The 17043-nt window shown below is 31.2% G+C and overlaps 1 long non-coding RNA gene across 2 annotated transcripts; it reads left to right on the top strand.

Moving 5' to 3' along the window:
- The first annotated feature begins 1005 nt into the window (after positions 1–1005).
- On the top strand, positions 1006–12786 carry LOC134260613 (uncharacterized). Of its 2 annotated transcripts, none has more exons than XR_009990580.1 (3): positions 1006–1085; positions 2955–3016; positions 3977–4099. It is a non-coding gene; the product is annotated as an uncharacterized LOC134260613 (long non-coding RNA). The 2 variants fall into 2 exon arrangements; XR_009990581.1 differs by lacking the exons at positions 1006–1085; positions 3977–4099 and adding exons at positions 2680–2737; positions 12735–12786.
- The last annotated feature ends 4257 nt before the right edge of the window (positions 12787–17043 follow it).

Genomic DNA, 17043 nt, shown 5'->3' with positions numbered 1-17043 from the left:
ATTTAGGCAAGATGACGTCAATTTCAGAACACAAGTTTTCGTAATATTGGTATTTAGAAATGTCATTTACCTCTAGAAAATGAATAGAAACGTGAAAACATTAACAAAAATAAAATGTTCTCATTTTGTTATGCTGTATTCTGTCATTTTGATTAAACTCTACCACCGATTACGTCATATGTGCACATGAAGTAACTTGGGAATTGATCATGTCTTGTAAAGATAATTTGGCAAAGATGGCAAATACAAAGATACGTAAAATTGAGTTTAAAACAAATATCGTAAATATTTTGTTAAATTCTTGTGGAGTTCAGTTAATTAAACATGTATGCCAATTTATTTTCATGGATTATATTCTCTTTGGAAGACACTCAGCTATATACGTATCCCCGTCGGCCTTTCTTCTGGCATGTGTGACGGACGTACAGACGGAGAGACGGACAAACGAATGAGATTTAATGTCCCCACGATTTCGCAAAAGCTGGGGACAAAAGATGTTGGATCAGATGCGATGGAATTAGTTAGTCAAATGGATATGTTTTCATGATTTTTAAGTGCATTTTAACTTTAAAAATTTAAAACATGCTTAGATAGAGAATTGGTCCAAATATCCGCTGAGCTAATTGTTTTAATTGGATGACCAAAAGCGCACACAGGTGTATCAAAAATAGTATGAATGATTGAAATTCACTTTTATGTACATGTAGAATCAAGGATGGAATGAAGTTTTAGAATTTTGTGGTCTACTTTGAATGTGAAAATGATTATTCATAGGTCGGTACTAGCTTCAAGAGTGAATATATTATAGATTATGATTATCGCATAATGTTTAGTATTGTAAAGTGGAAAACGTGCAGAGCAGATGACAAGTAAGTGGATTTGAACATCAAATCGGAAGATAACAGGTTTATACACTTCCTAAATTTTATTTTTGTCGTATATGATTAAATTCCTATATATGCATGGAATTAGATCAATTGAACTTTCAACATATATCAGTGCTGGGCAAATTCTATGGCGTATACAAAAGTACACTTTATCATAATGCTTTTTTCATGTTCGAGTGCTATGTACTGCAAGGAAAAGTAAGTATAACTGAGTTATCGGATAGGGTGCTTTTGTCGTTAGGAATAGGCCCTTTCGTAGGATATGAATATCAACAGCAAAAAATGTGCGTGGGAAAAAATATAATTTTATAATAAAAGTACCTAAAAATTGAAATTGTGGACAGAATGTTTTTTCTTAACTGTCTCAACCCTTTTGCAGAAATGAATTGATCACTAATTTCAAAATTAAAAAAAAAAAGATTTATTGTAATATCAAATCGCTCATGCATGTATATATTTTAAAATGATATTTTTCTGTGTTGATATTTGTGATCTGTACTGGTATTTATTTATAGAAGACTACGATAAAGTCCTGAAAACTTATCTCTTTTTTGTTAAATAAATTGCATTTCTTCTAAAATCTTTACATTATATGAAATTAGCTTTAATGAGAAAGCCAGTGTTTTGCCTTCCTCTGAGTTACCTTCACGTTACTTTTAATTAATGTAATTTTAAGAAGTAGGACATGCTTTTTGAATGTTTTATGCAGTATACTGTTAAAAAAAAACCTTTGTGGATACTCTAAATTTCCTATAAAAAGTATTTTGAGGGGCAATATGAAAACCATTTGTCCTTCTATGTTCAATAACCCAAAAGTGAAAAAAAGAATTAGATAGATTATATGATCAGTACGTACTTGTCCCTGCAGACAAAGCAGGTAACAACATTGTCTTCATTTGTAAGGCTCATTATATAAAATGTACATTCAAATGAAGCCAAATTTGTGCAAAAGCTCATGCGTGAAAAGAAGAAAACACTTGCTATGACCTTCAACTTGACATTTAAATACCGTATACCGGGTTTTTTTGGAGGGTGTAAAATTTGGCGTTTTGCATGCTCAAATATATGGCAATAATTTTTGCGTAATTTTTTTTCGCACACACAAGGTTTCAGCTCTTTGTAGATGGACACTAAAAAGAACACTGACTATTTTAGCGATTAAAATGTTAACGGACTATTATCAAAAGCCAAAATAAGCCAAAATTAGCACCCCGCTAAAATAAGCCGCTATACGCTATATCGACGACGTATTATCAATTAACAATGTTAATTTCCATTCCTACGTCGAAACGATATATCTTGGTGAGCTTGAGATAAAAGATACCACAGAGTCTAACAAATCTGTTTCATACTTGGATATGTTACTTGAAAAAGACGTTAATGGTAATCTAACAACCAAGCTTTATGATAAACGTGACTTTAACTTTACAACCGTCAACTTCCCTTACTTTTGCAGCAATATACCTTCATTACCTGCATACGGAGTATATATATCTCAGTTGATTCGATACACAAGAGCATGCTCTACGCATGAACAATTTCTAAAACGAGGTAAATTATTGACAGGCAAGTTTGTTGAAACAAGGAAATCATCAGTCTCGTGTAAAGTCATCATTTCGTAAGTTCTGTGGTCGATATAATGACCTTGTTAACAAATACAATTTATTAGTGAGTCAAATGCTGACTGACCTTTTTCATACTGATTGTTAGTCCATTATTTATGCACTGAATTGACGTCGGATTTTTTCGTTATTTTCCGATTATAACAAGGAGCACACGGCGGGTGTGACCAGTCAGCAGGGGATGCTCACTCCTCCATGGCACCTGATCCAACCTCTGATGTTTCGGAGGTCCGTGTTTGTTCTGCTACTATTTTGTATTGTGTAATTGACTTTGAGATTGAATACTGTTCGTTACTCCAAATGTTTATTTTCGAATATTGAATGCATGTGGACCAGTATAAAGGAGAAGTTTTTATCTCGGAACGTATTTAAAAAAAAAAATACTTTTATTTGTTTCGTTAAGTTTACATTTATGACTAAAAAAATTTCCGTCTTGGGACTGTAGAAACCTGGGTTACAAATGCTGTGCAAACTACTACTGGAATTTTACAAAAGGAAACTGTTCTGGTGAGTATCCAACAAGGAATGTTTAGATTTATTCCAAATATGTACCAAAAAAGTTGACTAATTTGAGGAATTTAAAAGGGACATTTCCATTATTCTGAATAAAATATTGATATTTCGCTTCTTTTTCATGATTTTTGTAGCAAAGATCCATGCACTTTTCAACTTTTAAATGCATGCTATATAATCACTTCTTGTCCGTCTGTTAGTCTCTCCGTCCTTCACAATAAATTTAACCTTGAATGAGAATAGATAGGGCTTTCATATTTCATATGTACATTACCTTTGTCAAGATCTTCCTTAATATACTATGATGATACTATGATTTTTGACATTGTGACTTTGAAGTATTTTTTTGCCTCAGACACGTTTTGAAAAGAAAAGATAGGACATTTATATCGTTCATAAACATTACCTTTGATAAGGCCTTTCATTGTGATTTTTTACGCTTAACCTTGGAGTTTGACCTACTTTTAAAAAAATATTATTTTTCCTTGTAACTTTTGATTGAGAAGAGATTTGTCTTTTTTATTTAACATGTTCATTACCTGTCGCAAGATGTTTCCGAGCATGCTGATTTCTTTACCCCTTGACCTATATATACAAGTTGTAATAGGGCGCTCATATTCAAAACATAATGCCATCCAATCCATTTTTTTTAATTAGGACGCGGAAGTGAGGAGAACCAGTATGATATTTTTTTTTATATTTACGAAAAAATAAATAGCATTCACTTATTATAGTATTATAGTATTCACTAATTCCAAACATTGTACGTAGCTCCCTTCAAAATGTTAATGTGTCAATTTTATTTAAATTGAATTACAATGATATAGCACATCAGTATGGTATTAAATGCATAATAATTAATAAGAGATATTTCAAACATTATTATGTACGCTATTAAGCGAAAGCATTATACAATACTGACATTAATGTAATCAAATCGCCTTTTTATCATAGAATGTATGCCAGGAACCTTTGGCCTTAACTGTTCTGATGAATGTACAGCTGGCTATTATGGACTGTGGTGCTTGAGCAAATGCCCCGAATACTGCAAATCATGTAATAAAGTCAACGGAGCTTGCGATGGTATTAATTATAAAAATTTCAGTCCTAATTTTTAGCAGACAAAAGAATGACCTTTTGTAGACAAGAACAAAGGATGGAAACATTAAAATTTTCTTTTTTCTTTAAATGATAAATACTGCATCAGTGTAATTCACTCTGAAATGTTAAGTGTTCTGCAACAGGATTGGAATAAAAACGTCCAGCAGTTTTCATACTTCATTAAACTTGTAGCATGATGAATGACGGTAACAACTGATAATAATTCAATTTTGTTTGTATTCTTGCCTCTCATTGGTTGATTTCCAAAAATGAACGCAAATCTTTTTGTATAATCTAGTTTGATATGGGGACATGCCCCCTTGACGACCACTTAATCATCTTATTAATGTAATCCCATCATATCCAGTGCTGGGAATCTACGGAAAATTCCATATTTAACAAATGTACCTTTATCTTCAAACAGTTACTCGATCTTACCTCATGTAAACAAACATCTTGGCTGCTCGATCTATCTACCAGATATTACCTCCCCTCACTTCTCATCACTTCCATTACTACGGTTGTACTATAAAATTTGAACTCATAAAAAGCTTCGCGGATAATAAAGCGTAAACTGAACGAATCCAGATTATACTCGATAATTTGGCCAAAGATTAGAGTCATTCTTTAATAACAAAACAATATTTTTACTTATAATTTAGAAAATTTAGAATTCACACTCATGCATTCATCTTACAAACATGTCAAAAATCCTAATTTAGTTTTCCAAGAAATAATAGAAATAATTTTTAAACACACAAACAAGATTTACAAATTAAAAAAAAACCACATGATGTACTGCGACCCAGTCGCACGAGAAAAAAAATGTCTACCCCAGATGGCTCAACGAAAACTGGAAGAAAACGGCACAGCATTAATGAAGAACCGAAAACGGCACTGGGAATTTCTGTGGCGTCACATTAAGTTTAACTTTAATTTCTTTCAAACTGTTAGAATAATTAGCAAAATTTTGATTCAAAATAATTTTTCCTCCCTGATCTAGACCAAAATAAATCTAATTTACTTTCAGAAGTAAATACCATAAACTTGGAAGATCTAATTGTGATTTCTGCAAACATAAGAATGGTAACATTACCAATACTATCAAAGCAGTCGAAAAGGAACACCAAGACTTTTTCAATCAATGGAATGTTGACATCACCAGCACCATTTAGGCAGTCGAAAAGGGGGTCATTGCTATATGTTATAATTTCTATTGGATCATCTATAGTTCTTGTACATGTATTACTAGTGGTTCTGATGTAAAATGTCTACACAATAACAACACTTCAACCTAAACAGACAAGTCTACTTCAGATTCAGGATCCAGAGTCCGAGGCAGTACAAAAATGTAGAAAAGCATATCTTCAACAGCAGAAATTTATTACTCTGATTTTATGTATATCTTTAAAACATGTACATGTATATAAGGGGTGTTAAGAAAGTTCGTTCCGGGATGAAATATTTTCAAAAATTTCAAAGTAGTGCTTAACTAAAGAGATGAATTCTCAAGTTTGACAAAATCACAAGAGTGTGCTTTATATTTATAGCAAATCATTTCTAGCAGGAAATTATAGAATTTTCTTCCATATGAAAAAAAAATTATATCTTTAAAGCACCCGAATGATAGAAATGTCGGTCATTTTAAGTGAAAATAAGGGATAATTTACTTCTGTTTCTTCATTGCTTATCTTGCATCAGATAAGCTGATGAGCGTAGATATAAGAACGATATATCACTTTTCAAAAGAATAGGTTTTTCATTTTGAAATATTTCACAGATTTGATAATTTTTGCATAGTATTTGAAAGGATGTGTTGACCTGCGTACTTAATATATGTTACAAATATGCATCATCCATGATTTTTCTGAACACACATCATCTGTTTTAATACCTGCCCTCCCCTTATTGATTCAACAAAAGACAATTAAAACCTTATCAGTAGCAAGAATGGAGTCTGTAAACATAAAATATCACAAATCGTAAATATCTTCTCATCGTATTTCTTTTTCAAAATAAAAGAAAAATGTGGAACCAACTTTCTTAACACTCTTTACGTGTAATTATACAATGTTAAATCTTACTAATGTGACATTATATTACTTTTTATGTCATATAAATATATGTTTAGTATTACTTTTTTATTAGGATTATCATTATTATCATCTGACATTGTCTACATACATGTACATGTATTATAATTCACTTTCTAAGCTGTTAATCTTTGCTAATTTGATGTTATTGTTGTTGTAATTGAAGGTCCTGAGGAAGAATAGTGTGTCACGTTAATCAGGCAAACTTCTCTAAATAAAGCATTATTTTTATTATACATTATTAAACCCGGCTTTTGATCCTATATATGAAAATCCTAGCTAAGCAAAATTTGACTAAAACAGCATTTTTATTTCAACTTTTGTCATTTATATCTATATCTAGATAAAAGAGTATAATTATAATATTATACAGCAAAAGCATGTATTTGATGTTTGTCTGAAATACAACATTCAATAAATAAAATAAGTGCATATTCTCAAAAAATACTTTTACAAATGTTTTTGATTCCATTATGGACAAATGTTTCCACTAAAGTTGTGGTAATAAGTATTTTGGTGGTTAAAATTTATTTGTGCTAGCATTACATATTTTAAAATAGTTTCCTTTGAAATTTGTTTTTATTGTAGTGTTATCATACATTACATCATGTTTCGAGAAGGAAATAAATTAATTATGTGTGATGCACACCTGATATATTTCTAATAATTTAAATACTCATGTGTTTATTTCCAAAATATACTGGTACCGCAAATACGCCCTTTATCACAATAAAAACAGCTGTTATTTAATTGATTTTGGTTTGGAAAAACTGGAACAGGTGCATTTTTTTGTCAACCTTTATAAAATATTTATAATATAATTTGATATCAGTTAAAAAACAACGCAGGTCAGAAAAAAAATGCAGCTGTTCTTCTAAAAAAGCAATTGTTTTGCTATGAGAATGATATAGCTCTTAGTCAAGAGTTGCATTATTATTTAAAGCAATCATTTGTAAATGTTCTTCTAATGAAACATAAGTAAAGGAGTTACACTTGTCGATAAGTTGTAGTATTGCCTTATTTCAAACTAACAAGAATCAACTCCAGATTTTTTTTATAATTCTTTAACATTAATTGAAAGATACATTTCTTAATGTCAGACACAGAAAAAACAACATTTACAACAGAATTTGTACTTTTCTTAAGTATTAAGGATAAAGTATAATTTGTGAAGATGCAAGGATGTGTCAATCAAACACATTTCAAAATTTAAAGGTTCAATAAATTCCAAATAAAATAAGATTTTTAAAACCATTTTTCCATGTGAAATGATATAACAACATATACATGTACGTCATGATATTACATGTATACAGAAAATTTGAGAAAACATCAACTTCAAACCTGTGTCTATGCCCATTCTATTACGTTTCAACCAGTAGAGCAGAACACTTAAAAATACTATCGAATCATAATTACCAGCAGATTAAGAGCTCCTTAAATATTCATTTTGACTACGTATTTATCTATTTATAATATAAAATGAATTATCGACAAAATAACGTCCTCACGAATCAGTTAATGTATGCATGCCGACGAACATTTCTGTCAGCGATGTCAGCAATTTAAAATGACTTTAGCTCTGTACATGTATTTTTACGTAAAAGAAGTGTGAATATTTCGTGTGCAAGAGAGTATTCAAATCAAATTTTATGAGCATATAGTGAAAAATAATATGAATGTAAACGTTTCAAAATTTGAAATTTTAATGTGCAATTTGATGATTATTAAGGAAACATATGTTATCTAGTAAGAAGGGTATCGATGAAAGTAAAAAAAAATAATGTTAACTAAGGAAACACATAGACCCATGAATACGGAAATAAAAGAGATAGATCAAGGTGCTCACGATGAGTAAACATCCCCTGTTGAATATTCGCACCAGCCATTAGCCCAATGTATTTATAAAATAAATAGACTGGAAAATTCGTGGTCAAATTTATTACAAAAGCATTGACCTTACCTTTGTTTGAAATCATTTCGGACAAAATACACGGGAACAATTTAAATCAATATATTTTTCTACTTTTTATAAACAATTACAGCTATATTTATAGAAAAAAAATATTTTGGGGAGTTGAACTATGTTCAGTCTCCCTTGGTCATCACGAATTTAACATGCGCAGTAATTTGTGTTGATTATATAGAGTCGAAAACAAGGCTACTGTATCGACCAATTTACTCCGATTATATTCAACAGAAAACATGCATAAACATCCGCCACAAATAGTTCATGTCACTTTCTCCTGAATTGATCTAATTTTTATAATTTGAAATGTAAGTAAATGTAATGATAAAGTAATCTTATTTTGAATATTAGATTTCGTTCAAAGTAAAACTAAATTATTAGGAACCTCAAAAGTTTTTCGTAATGGATCTCATTTTTAGTGTAGCGTCATCTATAAACACTGAAAAAAAATACGAACGACAACTCTACATACTGACAGCAAGCGGTAAATCTAGTCTTCCCGACGCCCGACTCCCGAAGGTCCCAGATTTTGGATTGTAAGCAATTTCTTTTTTACCGATGCACAGAATTTATTCAAACTTTTCATGATTATTTTCTTTGTTTAAATGAATTCATTAATGCATAAAAACTTGAGGAAACATGCGTATTTATTACTAAATCAGCAGTACCACCTGCCCAAAAAGCTGTAAATCTAGTATTCTGTTATAAATGTTAAAACCAAAAACGGACACGGATGTTTTCGTAGAATCGCGATTAAAAACAACAAAATGAAGTATTTTTGAAAATAAAAGGAAAACCTCATTTATATACCAGATAAATTGTACGCACACAAACTCTCACATATACCACTATTTTTATGTTTGGTCATTTTTATGTTTGGTCATTCTAAAAATATTACCCCGTGGGGATCCGGGTTAGAATAGGTCCTCAGTACCCCTTGCTTGTCGTAAAAGGCGACTAAATGGGGCGGTCCTTCGGACGAGCCCGTATAAACACAGCAGGTGTGGCACGATAAAGATCCCTCCCTGCTCAAAGGCCCTGAGTGCCGAGCATAGGCCTAAAATTGCAGCCCTTCACCGGCAATGGTGACGTCTCCATATCAGTGAAATATTCTGGAGAGGGACGTTAAACAGTATATAATCAATCAATCTAAAAATATTTGTTTTTAATTTGGTATTGCTTTTTTTTCACAATATTAAAAAAAAAAATTCTGACGTACTCCATGTATAATGTTCGTGTAATTGAAGTACATTTAAATTCACAGAGAAGTTTTATATAACAAACCTGTTAGCTCTTAAAAGGATGCTGTGTGAAAATCCATATTTTATCAACATTAATATTATTCCTGTGAAACCGAAATTTTCATAACACATGGCTAAAGGTGCCAAGAAAAAAAATATATATTACAAATTCGAGGATGAACTAGAGGTACTGTGAGCAGTAAATAATATAAATGATCAACCGTCTCTAATATGAATATAATGGTAGTGTCCATGTTTTGCAATGGGGAACCCAAAATATGTGTAGGATGAAAAAGTAATTACAGAAGGTGCACAACGGCAATATGTAATATTAAGTATTCGTTGAAAATTTCATTCAGTGGTGTAAGAGGATTTTCGGATAAGAGATGGGTTTACCTAAAGCGTAACAAACAGATGGACGGACATCCCGATTAATAAATATCCTCCCACTTTTCAAGCAGGGAGTACAAAAAAGGACTTATGTTGGCAGGCAAGCATTATGGCCCATGCATTTTATTTTGCTATTCAATGTCTCTGAAGGTCTTTCTCAAGATTGTTGCAACACAAAAAATCTGAAACAGTTGTCCGATTTGAAATAAATATATTGTTCACTCACTTGACCTCCCGATCAAAGATTTTATTTTACACCATGTTCAACTCCCGTGAGTACTTTCAGTACTTTGATTTATTATGGTCGGCAAGTTTATAATAATCTCTCTGAAATCACCCCTTTGCTACTAATATTCCCTACTGTGAAAAAGAAAACATTCAATACTAACTAGAGTCATGAATATATAATCCGTACAAGAATTTTCACACTTCTTTACAACTCATAGGAAAGTTATGAATGAAATTTATGGAAATAACAAACAGTTTTCAAGCTCAAAGGCCCATTAAACAATACAAATCAGGAGGAGAGACAAAATATGTTTTTATGATTTTTAAGTGCATTTTAACTTTGAAAATTTAAAACATGCTAAGATTGATAATTTGTCCAAAAATTCGATCAACTAATTGTTTTCATTAGGTGATCTAAAGCGCACATAGGTGTATCAGAAATTGTATGAATGATTAAAATTCACTTTTAAGTAGCATTGAGGCTAGAATGAAGTTTTAGAATTTTTTGTCTACTTTGAATGTGAAAATGATTTATTCACAGGTTGGTACTAGCTTCAAGAGTGAATATATTATGAAGTATTATTAGTATGATTATCGCATAATATCTACTATTGTAAAGTGGAAAACGTGCAGATCAGATGACAAGTAAGAGAATTTGAACATCAAAGCGGAAGTTGAACAGGTTTATACACTTCCTCGATTTTTACTTTTTCTTGTATATGATTAAATTCATGTATATGCATGGAATTAAATCAATTTAACTTTCAACATATATCGGTGCTTGGCAAATTCTATGGCGTATACAAAACTCCACTTTATCATAACGTTTTTTTTTTCATGTTCCAGTGCCATGTACTGCAAAGAAAAGAAAGTGTATCTTTGTGATATAGGATAGGATGCTTTTGCTGTAAGGAATGGGACCTTTTGTAGGTACGTAAATAGCATCATCAAATAATGTGCACGGGAGAGAAATGTTATTTTCTAAAATTGTTTAAACGATGAGATGGTTGACAGAAACTGTTTTCTTAACGGTCTCAACTTTTTTGCAGCTATGTATTTTTCAAGGTTGCTATTTGTCCTCTGTACAAGTTAATAAAATATAGAATACTTATGCAGAATCCTGAAAAACATAGGTAAACTGAGTCCTCATTTTTAAAAAGAAATTGTATCATGCGTAAAATCTTTACATGTGTATTATATTTTAGAAACCCTTTTGCCTACCTCTGACTGGCTCTGAGTTACCTTTTCTCTACTTTAAAAATTTATTTAATATAATTTTAAAAAAGTATTACATACTTCTGAAAGGTTAATGAAAAATAGTCTGTCATGGAATGCTATAAATTGTCTATTTATTTTTTATCATTTTAGTTTTTCCTTAAATTATATGTGAACCATTAGAAAAAAGGAGTTTAATCTTAGTATTTGTTTTTAATATTTTTAATCTAAAATAAAAATTCGTCTTGGGACTGTAGAGAGTTTGGTTACAAATGTTGTGCAGGCTACTAATGGAATTTAACAGAAGGAAACTGTACTGGTGAGTAACCATCAATGAATGTTCAAAATTGTTCTTTATATTCATCATGTATTTTATCTTCATCGAAATTAATAGAAAGACTGCTCGACTTCTCAGATATTAAAAAACAGCGTTTGAAAGGAACATTTCCGTTATGCTGAATAAATATTGAAATTTGGCTTCTCTTTCATTGTTTTTGTAGCAAAGAACCGTACACATTTTATCTTGTGTATGCATACAATATAATTATTTTTTGTCCCCCGCTTTCTCGAAATCAAGGGGACATTTAAACGCATTCGTCTGTCAGACTGTCTAGCTGTCCGTCCGTAAGACTTTCTGTCCTTAACAGAAACTTTATCCTTGGCCATAACTTTCGAATGAGAAAAGATAGAGCTTTCTTATTCACATGTACATTACCTTTGACAAGACCTTTCTAAATATACTAGGATTTTTTGACCCCATGACTTTGACCTCGAAGTTTCTTTATTCCTCAAATACTTTAAATTCTTCATAACATTTTAAAAAGAAACAAATCGGGCTTTTGTTTTATTCATGTATATTACCTTTTATAAGGCCTTTGACAATGATTTTTGACCCTGAATCCCGACCTTGCAGCTTGACCTACTCAAAAATGTTATCTTTCCTTTGTAACTTTTGATTGCGAAGAATTTGGCTTTTTTATTCAACATGTGATTTACCTGTCACAAGATGTTTCTGGGCTTACTATAATATTTGACCCCTTAACCTACATGTTTGACCTGATTACATGAAAAAAGAAAATAACTTGCATTGAGGACTACTTTTAAATAAAATAAAATAAGGTGTTCATATTTGATACAATATGCTATAGATAATGACATCCCATCGACCAAGACAGTTTTAAATGCGGGGTTGTTTGTGTGTGTGTGTGGGGGGGGGGCATTTTTTGTTGATAGTGTACAAAAAAGTAAATAGTATTCACATATTAAAGTATTCACTTATTCTACACGTTCGACATTGATCCTTCCAAAATGTTAATTTGTCAATTTTATTTGAAATTGAATAACAATGATATAGCATCAAATCCGTTGGATATTGAATGTGCATGAATATGACATTTTAAAAACATTTCTGTGATATTAAGCGATATCATTGTTCAATACTGACATCATGTAATTAAATCGACTTTTTATCATAGAATGTATGCCAGGATCCTTTGGCCTTAACTGTTCCTCTGAGTGTACAGTTGGTTATTATGGTCTGTGGTGCATGCGCAAATGCCCCGAATACTGCAAATCTTGTAATAAAGTCAATGGAACTTGTGATGGTACAGGTATTCAAAATACAATTTTCAATCTTAATTTTTTATAAGAAAAGGAAGGAACTTTTCTGGACAAGAAGAAAGAATGGGAACTTTAAAACTATTTCTTTTATAGTATAAAATTTTATCAGTGTAATTCATTCCGTACTATTTAGTATGACTTTTTTCTTTCTCAGAGTTAGAATGATTAGCAAAATTTTAATTTTAAGGATTTAAAATAATTATTCCTTCCTGCTCTAGGTCAAAATATAAATAATTTACTTTCAGAAGTAAATACCATAAACTCAGAAGATCTAACAATGATTTCTTCAAACATAAAGATGATAACTTCAACAAAACTATCAAAGCAGTCCATAAGGAACACCGAGCCTTTTTCAATAATTGGCATGTTGACATCACCAGCACCATTAAGGCAGTCGAAAAGGGGGTCATTGCTATATGTTATCATCTCCATTGGATCATCTGTTGCTCTTGTATTACTTGTGGTTCTGATGAGAAATATCTACACAATAACCACACTTCAACCTAAACAGACAATTCTACTTCAGATTCAGGATCCAGAGTCTGAGGTAGCACAGAACACAGTAAACCCGGCTTTTGATCCTATCTATGAAAACTAACTAATACCTATTACTAATACTGCATAAATGCATTCAATTCATCAATTGTGATTTATATCTATCTTTATAATTGTGTGATGTAGAAGCTTTTTTCTCGAAAAATATTTGGGAGATGCTTTTGATTCTCATCCTGACAAATGTCATTAAAAAGGTATTATAATGGAGTTTTATGGTTAATGTAAGAATATTTGTCCAGTTATTTATTAATAGTTTTCCCCAAAATGTTTTGTTTTTACTTATGAATCATTGATGCTTTATTAAAGCATTCTACTGATTTAATTAGTGTATTGATAAATGATTATAGGTTTTGATATATCACAAAAAAACTTGTGATCAGAAAAGAGAGATCAAATGAAACTTAATACGTCTAAAAAATCTTGTTAACAGCATTTTATAATACCCTAAAATCTTGAAAATAAGACGGATTTAATAATAAGCCGGTTTTGAAAATAAGCCACCTTTTTCTTGCATAAAAAATTACTCGAAAATAAGCCAGTTTTGAAAATAAGCCGGTCATGAAAATGCTATGTAAAACCTTTGACGATTTCCTCGTCTTAAAAATTTGACGAGTGAAGACGTTTTTTTTTTTTAACTGTGCAAAATAAAAAGTTATCTTTCTTTAATTCATTTAACCTTTACCAATTACTGCATACGTCATAGTACGAACTAAGTCTGTAGCTACTAATGAACGTATGTAAAATTACTAAGGGTGTTTATAAAGTACAAACTAACGATGTGTTAAAAGTTGTTATAATTAAATGAGTAAATGGATAAAAGGAAGTTTTTGTTTGTAAAGCATTTAACTGTCAAGTACTACTGCCCAAGGCAAGAAACCTGCTGATTGGCAAGGCTTGGTAGTAATTATATTTCATTGTACCGTATAATTGAGTTTTTTAAATATGTGTAAAAATGTGTTTGTTTGATTAATTTATCAAGTGATTCAGTTGCAAGCGGATATCTTATATATTATTTTTATTACTTTTTTAAAACAAGTTTATATTTCATGTAAATTCATATGCTGTATATATATAATGAAAGTAACTTTTCGGGATGGGCATTCTCAAAATATAAAGTATACGATTGATTACACGTACACCTTAGACCTAAAGAACGTACACAGGGAAACGGCAATGAATACAAGAGTGCCCTCTTCTCTTACCATTTTTTTGCATCGATAATAAGCCGCAATTTGAAAATAAGCCGGTCTTGAAAATAAGCCCCCACTTTCTTACCAAAACTTAAAATAAGCCGCGGCTTATTTTCAAGATTTTAGGGTATGGCATCGAACACAACTGACTGACTGCTTTGCCTGTTTTCGCGTTACATGTAAAACCTTCAAATAATGTTTTCATTGTGAAGCAACAAAACATTGATGTAACCATCAGTTGTCGGAAGGGAAAAAAACGAAGTAAACAATGGAGTATTGATAATTCAACCGCTTCTTTATAAAAAATTTGAAAAAGATACGAGTCTGCATGATTGACATGATAAGAAATTTTGAAAAACTTAAAGTCGGAGAAAAATGGAAAAAAAGGTCCTTTTAAACGATATTAATCTCTAAATTTACTTCGATACACAAGAGCATGCTCTACTCATGATTAATATTTAAAACAAGTTAAATTATTGACAAACAAGATGATGATACAAGAATGTCAGCAGTCTCGTTTAAAGTCATCATTTCATAAGTTCTATGGTCAGTACATTGACCTTGAAAGCAAATAAAATTTATCATAGAGTCAAATGCTGTCTGACTTATTTCATACTTATTGATACATGTAGAGTATTGTTTGTCCACTGAGTTGACAACGGATATTTCCGTTTTTTCCCGATAATGACAAGAAGCACAAGGCGGATGTTACCGGTCGGCAGGGGATGCTTTCTCCTACATGATACCTGTTTCCACCTCTGATGTTTTGGAGGTCTTCGTTTGCTCTGCTCCAATTTTGAATTTTTTATTGACTGTTGATCTTCAATACTGTTCGTTATCGCCATATATGTTTCACTCAAATAAATGTTGACTGCATAAAACATAAATTAAAATCAGACGCATGCATCACCTTTTATCAAACATATATTTGAATTAAAGAATTTATACGTTTTTGTTCGATAAGTAAGATTCGATGTTCTAAAAAAGGAATATTTCGTCTTTCTCGATAGTAGATAACAAGCACTTTTTATATTAAATATGAAAAACATGTATACATGTAAACATGTTTTTCAAAATTCACTATATAATACATAATATACAGTTATAGTATATAATTTAGAGAGTTAGAAAAATTTCAGTTGCAAAAGGTCATAACTATATTTTCTGAGGTGCAGCTGAGGGAAATAGTCCTGTACAAGGGGAGCTGAAATCCTGCTAACGCCCCTAATGATAAACTTTTTAACTGATTTATTATACCGATACAAAAGTAGAAAAAAATAGAGGATTGGGAATGACGGGGAAATAGCTTCCGGTGTAACGACAAAAAATGACCCCCGTAGAATATTGACTGGGGGTCATTTTTCCACGCAGAAATTTGACCCCCTGGTCAATATTATACATTGTAAAATTACCCACTTTTTCTATAAAATATGGCCGTTGGGTCGTTTTTCTCCGTGTGCATTGTAGAAAAATAGAATGACTTTGTAGAATAATGACCTCTTTTCATTTTTTGATACAAAAACATTCCTTTTGGTAGGAATATTCTTGTTAGGCGAATGCATACGGGTAATATCAAACGGCCCTATGATCTAAAGTGTCCATTTCTAAAAGCTTTTATCCTTAAATAACGAAATTAAAGCTATGTTACAACTTACATTTATGATACAACCCGTTTTATCCCCATTAAAGGAACACAATATATATTAAAATGTTCTAAGGCTATTAGAGTAAAGATACACGCATTCATAATTTTTTTTATTACATTTTATACAATAAGTTTCCTCAGTTGTCATTTTTTGAAATCTTAAAAAAAGGTCTTTTTCTAGCTGGTGTCAGAAAAAAGGAACTTTAAAAAGTTTCCATAATTGTAAATCTATTTGATTTAACCCTGGATTAATAATTTACAAAAAATCAAAATAAAGTTTTATTTTCAAAAGTTTAACGTTTTTGAAATTTGATCCCCACTTTTAAAATAAGCGCAAAAAGGGTGCTTGCTCAGAAAATTTGATCTTATAAAAATATTTGGTTTTCTATGAGTGAAGTTTTAAACTTCTAATAAAAAATAAGGATGATTTAATTTGTAAAAAAAAACAATTACTAAATTAATTTGCCTCTGACCTATGATACTAGGTAAACAAAAAGTGGTTAGCTCAAAACCTTTAAAATGTCTTTTATCGTTTGCTACTGTCAAGAAAATCTTAAGAAATAAAATTCGGGTTGTGTCATAAAAAATGATTCACTAAAAAAGAAGCACTCATCTTATCAAAAATTGGCACATGTTGTATCGTTTTCCCCTTTCTACATGTACGAGGGGTGTTAGAAAAGTTCGCGGACAAGTTCCATTGTGTGCGCGCTATTTCCAAGAAACCGGTCAAACTTTCCGGATTAAATCTTAACCTATTTCCCAATAAATATACAA

This window comes from Saccostrea cucullata, unplaced genomic scaffold (genome assembly GCF_032062105.1).
Source record: "Saccostrea cucullata isolate Sc308-1 unplaced genomic scaffold, CSIRO_AGI_Scuc_v1 ctg1278, whole genome shotgun sequence".
Classification (NCBI taxonomy): domain Eukaryota; kingdom Metazoa; phylum Mollusca; class Bivalvia; order Ostreida; family Ostreidae; genus Saccostrea; species Saccostrea cuccullata.
The sequence above is the reverse complement of the archived record's forward strand: the minus strand, read 5'-3'. Positions and strand labels throughout refer to the sequence as shown.